Source organism: Lolium perenne, chromosome 7 (genome assembly GCF_019359855.2).
Source record: "Lolium perenne isolate Kyuss_39 chromosome 7, Kyuss_2.0, whole genome shotgun sequence".
NCBI lineage: Eukaryota > Viridiplantae > Streptophyta > Magnoliopsida > Poales > Poaceae > Lolium > Lolium perenne.
In genome coordinates, this window is record NC_067250.2 from 318,756,559 (window position 1) to 318,768,800 (window position 12,242).

Here is a 12,242-nt window from a genome sequence, read left to right on the forward strand (position 1 = left end):
TCAATTTTCATAGGGTACTCTGCAAAGATCTCCTACATGGTAGATGGATCTTACATTGTCAAAAGTAATAGACTGTACATTCTTAGTTAAAAACATGGAAACCTTAGTGATCATGATTCAAATTGACTGTTTGTCACTATCATTTGCAAAGTACAGAGAACATGTAAAGAACAAGCTTCATTGATTTGAACATATTTTATTAATTTATTCTAGGGTGATTAATCTCTACTGAACAACAAGAACAATTAATAGAAAATTCAGTTTTCCACATGAAGTTTGAAGGCATGAATAATTTTCTTTTCTAAGTTTTTTTGCAAAAGTAACTGCAGTATTTTGTAAATTTGGATGGCCAGAACTACACCGGAGACAAGGACGGTCTTGGAAAGTGTGAGCAGGTAAAACTATGTCTTTTTTGCTTACCAGTATATTACCCTTCTCTTTCATCTAAGTCTACCCGATTAGTCTTAATTAGAGCTTCCTTTTCTGTTATCTATTTTTTTTGTCATATTTGATCTCAACTGCAGTTGTAATCGACACATTAGATGAAGAAACACCAAGATGCAATTAGTTGACAGAAGCTGCAAAGAACAAGGCTACATACACAAGTGCAGGAAGGAGGCAACTTTTTGATGTATTTCAAGGCTGCATATGGATGCGTCTTTGCATTATTATTCAAAATTCTGAGATCAACTCATTGGTTGAAATTGCTGAACGCTCTTTATTTGTGGCCGAGTTAGGTGTTGTGTCACGCGGAGTGACACAGGGTTTGAACCGATCAGTGAGGTAGCACTATATCGTCTTGTTAGTAAAGAAGTTTTGCATCAAAGTTCAGAAAAAAATACAGCAGGAAAGGACATTCACCTGCGGCATGTCTCCTATGGAGCTGGAACGAGTTCATGACCGACGCCAATGGCTTGCTTGCCGACGGGCAGAGACAACAGAGACAGTGCGCTAGCCTTTAGTATGCGACATGCTGGCTCGCACGTCTGCAGCCCGGCAGTATCCGCGTCTGTGTTCGTCGCTTCGAAGTCCGGTCTGGGCGCGCCAGCCGTCGATGCCCATACTGCTGCCCCAGCCCTGTCTCGTGATGTTGCTGCCCAGAACAGAGCAATGACCCCCGTTAGTCTTGGTCCTAGTCGGACGATGACGGGTTGGTCCCCAAGCTCGGCGACGAGACCCCAATCCAAGGAGAGGCCGCAACGCACGGCTCGGCGACAATGTGAAATTTGGGATGGTGTGATCCATATTGGATGGCCGCAGCGCACAGGTCGGCGCGATGTAACCTGGAGTTTGTTTCGGTGGTTGAGAATAATGGGGATTTGATTTGAAATAAAGACATGGGGGGTATTATTGTCCATCCTGAAAATGTGACACCAGACATTCACCTGTTTGCTCTTAATAGTAGAGATTATTTATGATGCAGAAACATTTACTGTGGATACTTCAAACACGAAGACGTTGCTGGCGAAGCACGGCAATGCCACATCAGAGAGAAGGGAATATGGTGCTAATGTGAAACCTTTGCTAGGGTTCTATGCATGCACATGTTTTGACGGTAGGAAAGCACTAGTTAGTCCCCATAATGAGAACCGCGGCATAGCCAGGATGCTTAGCACGGGCTGATACATGCTAGCCTGCCTGGGTTCGAGCCTCTGTGCTTGTAATTCCATTGCGTACTCAAGAATTCCCCTATAAAAATAAGCTTAAGAGATTCTTCCTCTTAGTCTATTTAATTTTTTTTTAAAAATAGTTAGTCCCCATAATATTTTTGCTCTAGTTGGAAGGCATAGCTGAATGGTTCCGTACATAATGTAATTAACTTCTTCAAAGAAATTTTATACTACTTGAAAGCCCATAAACATCACTCTTTTCAGTCTGCTGAATCTATAAACTTGCAGTCACGGATTACTGTCTTCACATTTGAAAGACAAGTTATACAGTACAATTGAAACATGAACAAATTATGCTACGCACACTTAACTTTGCACAGTATCTTGCCATGTTAAACTTCAGTATTATCTGGAACTCATTGATTATTGTGGTGCTGAATTTCGCATTGCATTGCACCTCAAAGTCAGGGCAGGTTTCCCCTGCCTTTCTTGGACAGGATAGCAAATGACATGAATTGGCAATGGCCATTTGATTTTGTGATCCGAAGTGCTTGTCACTGGTTCTTTTGCCGATTTTTTTCCCCTCCAACCTTCTATGTATTTTCAGGTTGTTGCTGAGCCAGGGCTATTCAATCCAGATGATGTTGCTTATGTGCAGAATGTAAGTTATCTGATTGATTGTGGATTGGTCAAAACTTTTGCTAAGCGATTTTAAAAAGCACATTTTCCCTTTCGATGTACATCAGTTTTGGTCCACAAAATATATGCTAGAAACCACGAGCAGCCACCGCTTTCTTTGCACGTCATATATCATTTTTCGTGAAAAGATATTTTACTTCTTCGATGAATGCCTTAATCCATGCTTAACATAAACGTTTCTGTTGCCGTTGTATGTTCTGGTAGAAGAGTTGCGGTGAGCCATCGCTGGGCTTTTTGGAAAAGACCTTGTTGCGTTGAAACAACTAGATCAAACTTTTTTTGTGGTAGACTAGTAGTAGGCAATCTTTTTGAACGAGACTACCTGCATGATGAATAATGTTCTCGTGCTTATGTTTGATGAGCAATGAACATGTGGTCTTTTGTAAGCGGCAGCTGCAAACAAAGATGAAGCGGAATGTTGTTAAGTCGCTCAATTCTCAACCAGACACCTGAACATGAATACTCCCTCCGTCCCATTAAATCTTAACTTTGTCAAAATTTTGATGTAACTATGGAACTGGGGGAGCACATGATTCATATTCTCTGGTTTTGGTTGAGACGCACCAAGCCAGAGCTATAGTGCAACGATAAGGCAACGCCTGAGGGAATCAGTGACAAGCCACTAAAACCTCTCCCATAAAAGATTTATTTAATATCATGAACATGTAGGCTCACATATCAGATATTGAACTGATCTCCCTCCGGTCTCTTTTATTTGACTCGAATTTAGTACAACTTTGTATTAAATTTGAGTCAATTAAAAATGACCGGAGTGAGTACTAAGTTTGATCTTAGCCAGAGAGGCCGAGAAAGGTATGATTTCGATCGCGCCCCTGTGTCCCTTTTAACTACACAATGCACCGCCTACACTGAGCTAGGCGAATCGATGTGGGACTATCACAAACAATTAGCTGACGACCTGACGCGGTTCACCCATGTAGTATCGGTAACCTCTAACTTGGCTCTGCACCTGCTTAAAACTTAAGAGCCCATAAACAATGAGCTGACGATATGGCGTCATTTGCCCATGCAGTATCAGTGATTATTTAGAGATGCAATGACCGATGGTTTTCTACACGCATCTTGTTATGGAGCTCTCTCCGCACACAACATGATTAAGAGCATATTTTTATCTTGATTAACACGAATCCTAATGCCGGAGGTGGATCCAATAATCCATGATAACACTTTGTCTTATTGAGATTCAACTCATTTCTCACTGCGCTTTTTACTTATTGCTTTATTTACTTTCTTGCAACCAATTACAACAATCTTTTAAACACCTTTATTTGAGATGAAAGAACGATTCATAAGTAGCCTTTAATATATAGTAGCAAGGAGCATTAAGATCTTAACTAGTTGCTCCTCGTGGTTCGATACTCTTTTTTCAAAACTAGCTTGTGGTCATCATGCACACAAGTAATCAACAACTTCTAAAGTAAAAGATTTTAACTAGGCGGCAATTACATATAGTTTAGTAGTAAAACAACAAAAGTACCAGCAAACTATGTAGCAAAATGGACATCCCATGCATGCTAGAGAGTAAACTATCACACCCTAAAAATGGACATCCCATGCATGCTAGAGAGTAAACTATCACACCCTAAAAATGGACATCCCATGCATGCTAGAGAGTAAACTACCACGCCCTGCAACAAATTCAAAGAACTGATACTATAAGTATATATGCCGTAGAAAATAGTACGCAATTATGCAGCAGTAGTAAACCAACAATGTAGCAAATCAGCTAACAAACATGCTAATATCAACAATTTATTACAAAAATGACACCAACATGCGCATCTATTACAGTAGAATCAAGTGCTAACCCTACCGAGAAGCAGAACATTAACATCAGAGATCGAAGGAAACCCAAGAAAACCTAGTACAAACCACCATGAAGACAAAAAGGGACTCACAACCATGATTAACAGCGGCAGGACCTTCCTCTCGCTCGAATCAACGGCCGACAACGCTTCACCTCAAACGAATTAGCCTCCAAATTAAGATGAAGGTTAGGATTTAGCAGTAAGAAACCTAAAAAAAAGCTGGGTGAAACAGGATTTAATCACGCAATAGCAACCCCGGGAGAGCCACCATGGTTAGCAGCGGCGCCTGGATTTGGAGGGGCATCACCAACATTTCGTCTCCATCCCAAACATTTCTTCCAAAAAAGCTAGGGTTGAGGGGAAAATGCAACAAAACAAGGAGTCGGGGACGCCGGAGGCAGCAACCGTCGGCGGCGGGCGGATTCGCTGAGCCATCGCCAACCTCTCTGCCACACGCGACGTGCACAGACGCGAACCCTCACCCCGCCTCGCAAGTGGTGTGCGGTTGGATGTAGCAAAAGGTATTCCCCTATTGCTTATGCGTGCACAAACGATCCGAGGTGGGTGACATGGCGAGCTAATAGCCGAGAGATTCAACGGATCGGACGATGCACCACCCGGAGTGTTGGGGGGATGACCCCCGGTATGCCAAAGGCATGCCAAACCGGATGGTTTGAGCCATTAAGATACCGGTTTAAAGTTTATTCCGGACTGTGAAGCTAAGCTTTTGGCTAAGTGAATCTTACCGGTATCCCCAAGAGGGGTATACCGGAATGAGCTAAGAAGACACCGGATTGCCGGTAAGAGGTGCACTATAGCACGTCGGCAAGACTGGTCAAAGATTCTCTCAAGAGCTAGAGGACAAGGATGAGCTAAGCAAAGTAGCTTTAAATGAAGCCCTGACGCCAAAGAGGAAGGTGACGCTGAAAGCATCCGGAGGACGTCAGCCTCCCTGATTAAAGAAGATACCGGCGTCACCAGTGATTAAAGAGACTTTGTAAAGTAGTTTGTCTGTTCAAAGATGTCATTAGGGTTTCCTAGGGTTTCTTCCCCTGTAAGCCACCCTCTCCCCTATATAAGGAGAGGGGGCACACCCCATCGCGGGCATGTGAGACCTTGTATCCAGAAACCTGTAACCACTTGAGATCAATGAAGAGAGAGATCTAGAGCTGAGTTTATATTTGTGTTCTTCTTCTTCTTCCTCTAGCCAAGGCCAAGTTCTTCAAGACACCATCCGGAAATCCATCCCATACAACCAAAACCCTCCCCCGAATCCTCTAGCGCCCATTCGGCCCCAACTTAAGCCATCCTATGGCATCTGTCTGTTCACCACGACGACAGTTGGTGCCCACCGTGGGGCATGAAGCGGCGCTTGCTGGAGTTCACATTCGGGCGGGCCTCCTCAACGTCTCCGGCGAGCGGACGGTGTCTGCGCTTGTGCAGCGCATCTACTCCATGGACTTCATCAACGACAACGCAGGCTGCTTCGCCAACGGCGGCGTCTTCCCCAAGAACGGCCGCGTCATCGAGTTCGGCAGCCATCGCGTCTACTTCAGCACCGTCCCTGTGCGCCAGTGCCTCTCACCGGTGCTGGTGGCGCCGGATCCGCCAAGGTGGCTTTGCGCTGGCCGCGCCGCCGGCAGCGTGGGGGTCATGATGGCAGGCGTGGCTGACGCCGACAAGGAGATCGCAGCGGAAGGCGCTGGCCAGGCGCTGGCCAAACTCGAAAACGCAACAAATGATCTATGTGAAATCCGTTTTCGATGAACTAGAGCTTGTCATGAGAATAAGCACAAGCTCTAAAACATCACATGGATAAGGTCCAAATAACAACCAAGAAAGATGATGCAAGGATGCAAAGGTTTGAGCTCTCTACGAACGATACGATCGAGTTACTCACTCGAGAGCCCTCTTGATAGTACGACAACTAAACTATAAACCGGTCTCCAACTACACTATGGGATCGGTGAGAAAGAAACCCTATCAAGAGCAAACCTTATACTTGCGCATTTCACTTGAGCTTGATGACGACGATCTTGACCTCAACAAGATGGAACGCCTTTCTTGCTTGTGCTTGCTTGATGAAGTCTTGTGGATTTCTCCCCCATAATCCACCATGGGAGAGCTTCTTCTTCGGCGCATCTTCACATAACCATGACCACCATGTGGATTGCTCCCCCATAATCCACCATGGGAGATCTTCTTCTTCGGCGCATCTTCACATATCCATGATCACCATATGGATGGCAAGACTCAAGCAAAGGATCTCTTCGAGATGGCTCATCTTAAACTTGCACTTCATTTCTCCATGGCAAGCTTCAAGCTTATGAACTCTTCGAGTTGGCTCATCTTGAACTTGCACTTGAACTTGCACTTCATTCTTCATTCTTCATCATGTTGATGTCTTGAAGTAACTTGAGGGCTCACTTCATCTTCATTTTCAAGACATACTTGACACTTGATATCCTTCATCAAATTCTTCTTATTGCAACCTTGAAGCCAACAAATGGTTCAAGAATTGCCTATGGACAACTCCTACAAATATAACTCAATGCAAACATTATTCCATAGGGATTGTCATTAATTACCAAAACCACACATGGGGTATCCATGCACTTTCAATCTCCCCCATTTTGGTAATTGATGACAATCTCTTTGAGAGGGTTTATATAAGAAATTTAAGTAACTAATATGTTGAATATATAGAGAAAACTCCCCCATAATATATGCATGTGTGAATGATCTTGACTTTCATTGCATATATTGGCATTCAAAGCCTAGTGGAGTTTCCTCTAAATATTCAACTATGCAAAGCAACAAGATGCAATGCAATAAAGGCACATGCTTAAGCACAAAGCAAAGACATAACCAAATTCCCTTAAACCCTCCAAACTTCTCCCCCATTGGCACCAATTGCCGAAATGGGTGAAACATTTAGAAGGCCAATATAGTGAGAGTTCCTCCATAGCGTGTGCATTTCTCATAATTTGAGTGGAATCAAATGCACATATCCAATGACGAATATTCGGAAGGAATCACACTATAGATAGGATCAAAGATTGCAAAAAGATAACAAAGTCAAGAAGCTTCAACAAATGAAGCAAGCAACCAAATGAACCATAAAGAAGATACCAAAAGAAAGATAGATATTATGATAAGATCAAGAAGATTGCTCTAAATAATATGAGGAAGCTCCCCAAGGTTTGTGCACAAAACTAGACAATTTGCATTGGAGTATAAAGTGCACAAACATGGAATCATCACTCCCATAATATCATTCAAAAACAAAAGATACCAAGTGAATCAAACTCTAATGATCACCACAAGATAGTGCTCTAAATCAAATGAGGAAGCTCCCCAAGGTACATGCATAAAATAAAATGTTGCATTTGAATAAAATATGCATAACATGAAATCCTCACTCCCTCATTACCATTTAAAACACAAACATTTGCAATAGATCATAGATAGAAAATTAAGCTTACCACTTGCAACAAACAAATGGTTGAACAACAAGTAAGAGGCACCATAATAAAAGTCTCAACCAAGAGGATATGTGAAAGACATGATAAAGCATATTATAAGACTATTACAAGGATGAGCAAAAAGCATCATCATAGTCTTCAATGAATTATATTGCTTAGCATGACCAATCAACACGCAACAAATAAATAAGATATCGAATGGAGATGTATCATCTCTTATGTGTATAAGTTTCTCTAACTGAGCAATATCACAAAGATATTTATCCACAAAGAAACATGCACACACAAAATAGATACACAAGAAATATAGCATGATATCCAAGACAAAGTCATGCAATATACCAATAAGAATTTTTGCTTAATAGCATGGCCAAAGGCTAAATTTTATCTTATGGTACATTCATGAACTTCAACCATAAACACATAAAATACATCACAAATATCCACAAGGGATAGAAGATAGTTGGGATGCTTGAGAAAGTCAACAAGTATGACAAACGAGGATACCTAAAGAAATAACTAAATTTGCACTTTCATCTATATTGCACATGTGAGAGCCTTGAGGAATTGATATGCAATAAAATTGCTAGATAGGCATAGTTGGGATGGATGAATCATGAGCATGATTTAATATACTTCCCAACAAATGCACTCATATCAAATTACTCACATCCACAATAAAGAGGTTTCATTAAGACTTTTGCAAGAAGCACACTATTTGCAAATCAAGAGATTCATGCCAAGATGCAACCATAAGGTTGGATACAAGAAAAGTATGCATGAGAAGATACTTGTTACCAATATAGCATTGGTGTGGATGTAGTAGATATGTGTTCGTTGACCATCCTAGCTTGCCTCAAGTTACCATTGAGTCACCACTTCTTTCCAAGAGTGAGACAAGCATCCAATGCATATCCATTGTACCTAACACAAAGGTAAGTACAAAATGGTCCCCAAACTAATTGGGACCGAAGTAGTTAGACACACTACAACATATAGGACAAACTCCACAATACTATGTGTATATAGATATGAAATTGAATTTCATGCACATCTTAATCAAATTAGGATTTGATGGAGTTTACCCTATATATTGGATCAAAGCAAGTAACACATGCCATAAGATATACATATATTAAATATGCATGCACAATACTTTAAAGAACCAAAGGAAGATACAATTTGGACAAAACACCAAATAAATCAAGAGACAATGTTTGTCCAAATTATATCAAAGAATCAAATCAACACAAGATTGACTCCCAAGACTTATCTCATTATAAGAAGCTAATTAAACCTAAACACAAAAGAATGAGATAACCAACTCCCAAGAGAGCAAGGTTCCAACAAATAAACCAAACCCTCGAAACTTTTTATGATGGCATAAAGTACCAAAAAGAAAATTTATGTCTCCCAAAACCAAATTTTTGATAGTGATCAAGAGATGTTAAGCATTCTAACAAATATAGGAGAGTTCCCCCAGGATTAGTGCATTATCTAGGATTTTGCATATGAATACAAAATGCACAAAACTAGGATCATCACGCTACATATATCTACTAAAATGCTAAGAAAGCTTGAATAGACAAATTAGATCCATAAGATGCAAGGAAGACACATGGGAGTAAAAGCACAACAAATTCATGGCAATAAATAAGGCAATTTAAACACAAGAGCCAATGTAGATATGATCAATAAATATCTACCTCATAATTTATTACCACTTGTCCTAGGACAAGAGGTATTAGGAAATATTTCCCGGTGGTAGTTTGTAAGTATACATAAGATCATATTTACAACGAATAGAGCATATGGTAAAAGATAAGAGTTAACCATCATGCAAAGATAGTTTCTTGATAGCTTCATTTAGTCATACCAACATGCAAGGCAATTAATAGTATTCATACCAACATGCAAAGCAATTAATAGTATTCATACCAACATGCAAAGCAATTAATAGTATGACTTGAAGCACATGGTTTCCCAAAAATGTATTGAGGGACACGTTGTGAAAAACTATGCCAAGAAAACTTTCACAAATAAGATCCACAAAGATATTAGCAATGAAGCTATTTAAGCAAATTGGAGCTTGTTTGAGCAAACATGCCACATAGGAGAGAGATAATTTACGATATCAATTCTATGTGACACAACCTCAAATGTTCACATTTTCTAGGCTTGTAATATGCACAAAGATTATTACTCCCCCATAATGTGATAAGGAATTTATTTTCACAAGAGGCAAAAAAAAAATCCAACTAGAGATATTAATGGACATTATAATTTGAATTTCTCATGAAGATGACATACCACATAGAGACTAGATAATCTTGCAATATCAATTCTAAGTGATATTCCTCATGTACACACATTGTTAGGATCATGAAATTCCCAAAGAAATATCACTCCCCCAAAATGGGATAGTCCATTAATCGCTCATAAGAGCCATATAAGATACAACAAGATGCAAAGTGGCTCATACACAAACACAAATACATGGTGTGCAACCCAACATGCATAGACTTGATTTCTCAAGAAAATCAAATAGGAATCACAACATATACAAACACATGTTAGGAACAAAAACTAACACATGCAAAGGGGCGAGTAATTTTCAATATAAATGAGTTGAGCACATGTTACCGCAAGGAGGAACATTGGATATATGATAGAAGCAAGATAACCAAGACTTGGCTTGAGATAATATAAATGATGAAGATCTCTTAATTCTTCATGATGCAGCCAAGTCTCCAATGCCCTCCAACAAGCACCTATTGATCAAGTTTTGGATTGTTGGTCCCCGACTAAGTTGGGTCCTAAGAGGTTAGTCACAATAGGCTTGGCAACCCAAATGGTTCTTTTCTTGACACCACTTTGAGCACCAACATATTTGGCAAACACATTGCCACCCTCATCCTTACGAAGAGAATAAACATCATCAATGGAGATAGAGTTGGATGAGGTACCAATAGTGCAAAAAGAGGAGATGTGGCCCTTCTCACAGCATATGTAGCAAGTTCTTTTCTTCTCCTTCTTCTCACTAGATTTCTCCATAATGGGAGCATTGGCTTGTATCTTCTTGGGAAGTGGCATTTCTTCAACTTGAGGTTGAATATGAGTTTGAGCTTGAGGCCGCTTCCCTTTTTGCTTCTTCTTCAAAGGACAAGACCTAACATGATGCCCTTCAATTTTACACTTGAAGCAAACAATCTTCGTCGGGTCTTTGACTTGTGACGAGGCGGTTCCTCGGCAATGCCCACCATGAGGGGCTTGGGTTTTAGAGAAAGGCGACGACGGAAGTTCCGGGAGCGAGGCGGTACACGACGTACCCAGGTTCACGCCCCCGCGGTGGAGGGTCGCTACGTCCTGCTAGCAATCCACTATATGAATATATATATACAGGGGGCCGCCATGGGCGGAGTAGTTGTATCTAGTCTAGTTCTAGTTCGCGGGTTGCGATGTCTAGGCGTGTCGCCTCTATGATCTATGTTTCTGAATATGCTTGTCTAAGGGGTGCTCCTGCCTGGCTTTATATATCAGCCAAGCTAGGGTTTACAAGAGTCCTAGTAGGATTCATATTGGAGTCTTCTTTCCTTGTAGTCCAAGTTGAGGTGCGTGCAGGTCCAGCTTGTCGAGTCCTTGTGCTGGTCCAGCTTCATAGTTTGCGCCAGGTATGGCAATGTCGAGTACCCGAAGGGTTATGCCCACGTCAGTAGCCCCCGAGTGTCTGGCCGAAGTGAAGCTTCGAGCAGGGACTAAAGTTGTCTTCGCCGAATGTCTTGATCATCTGTTGAATCTTGTGCTTGATGTAGAGTCGAAGTTGCTTTTTGTCGGGTACGCGAAGCGCTCCCGATGGGAGTAGCCCCCGAGTCTATGGGCGGGTGCTTGCAGCCACACATAGACTCAAGTTGTACTACTCGAAGATCTTGAATATTGATGCCGATGTCTTCAACTTTATTCTTCTTTGTTGGCGAGGTTGCCATATTTTTTATCGGGTGCGCGACTAGCGCTCCCGATGGGAGTAGCCCCCGAGCCTGTAGATAAATATGAAATAGTTATGTATAGGGTGTAAAAATGCTAAGTCAAACACCGTAGACTTTTTCAAGTTCTGAGAACTTGATGCCGATGACTCTGATGATGCCATAGATAGAGGAGTTGATGATTCAGATGATATCCCAGAGGAGCCGATGATCGAGATGATGGCCCTGAGGGGAGCCGATGATTCGGATGATACCCAGGAGGAGCCGATGATTCGGATGATGGCCCTGAGGGGAGCCGATGATTCAGATGATACCCAGGAGGAGCCGATGATTCGGATGATAGCCCAGAGGAGCCGATGATTGGGATGATGGCCCAGAGGAGCCGATGATTTTATCAAGTGCGCGCCCAGCGCTCCCGATGGAAGTGATTGTCGAGGGTGATTTAGGGTCACTTTCCTTATTGTAAATAGATGGTTTAGCTACTTCATCCGTGTTTGGATTGCGTAGTAGACACTTATTTTTCGATAGATACATGTGTATGTATTTGTACCGTGTTGATGCCGTTGGCAAATTTTGTAGGGGCAAATCTTAATTGTCCGTTTAAACATTTTCGTATTCGTTGGTCAGCAAATTATTTGA

The 12,242-nt window shown here is 41.5% G+C and overlaps 1 pseudogene; it reads right to left on the reverse strand.

Annotated features, from left to right (window-relative positions):
* Positions 1–2,862: 2,862 nt before the first annotated feature.
* LOC127323616 (U2 spliceosomal RNA) lies at positions 2,863–3,126 on the reverse strand (annotated as a pseudogene).
* Positions 3,127–12,242: the final 9,116 nt, after the last annotated feature.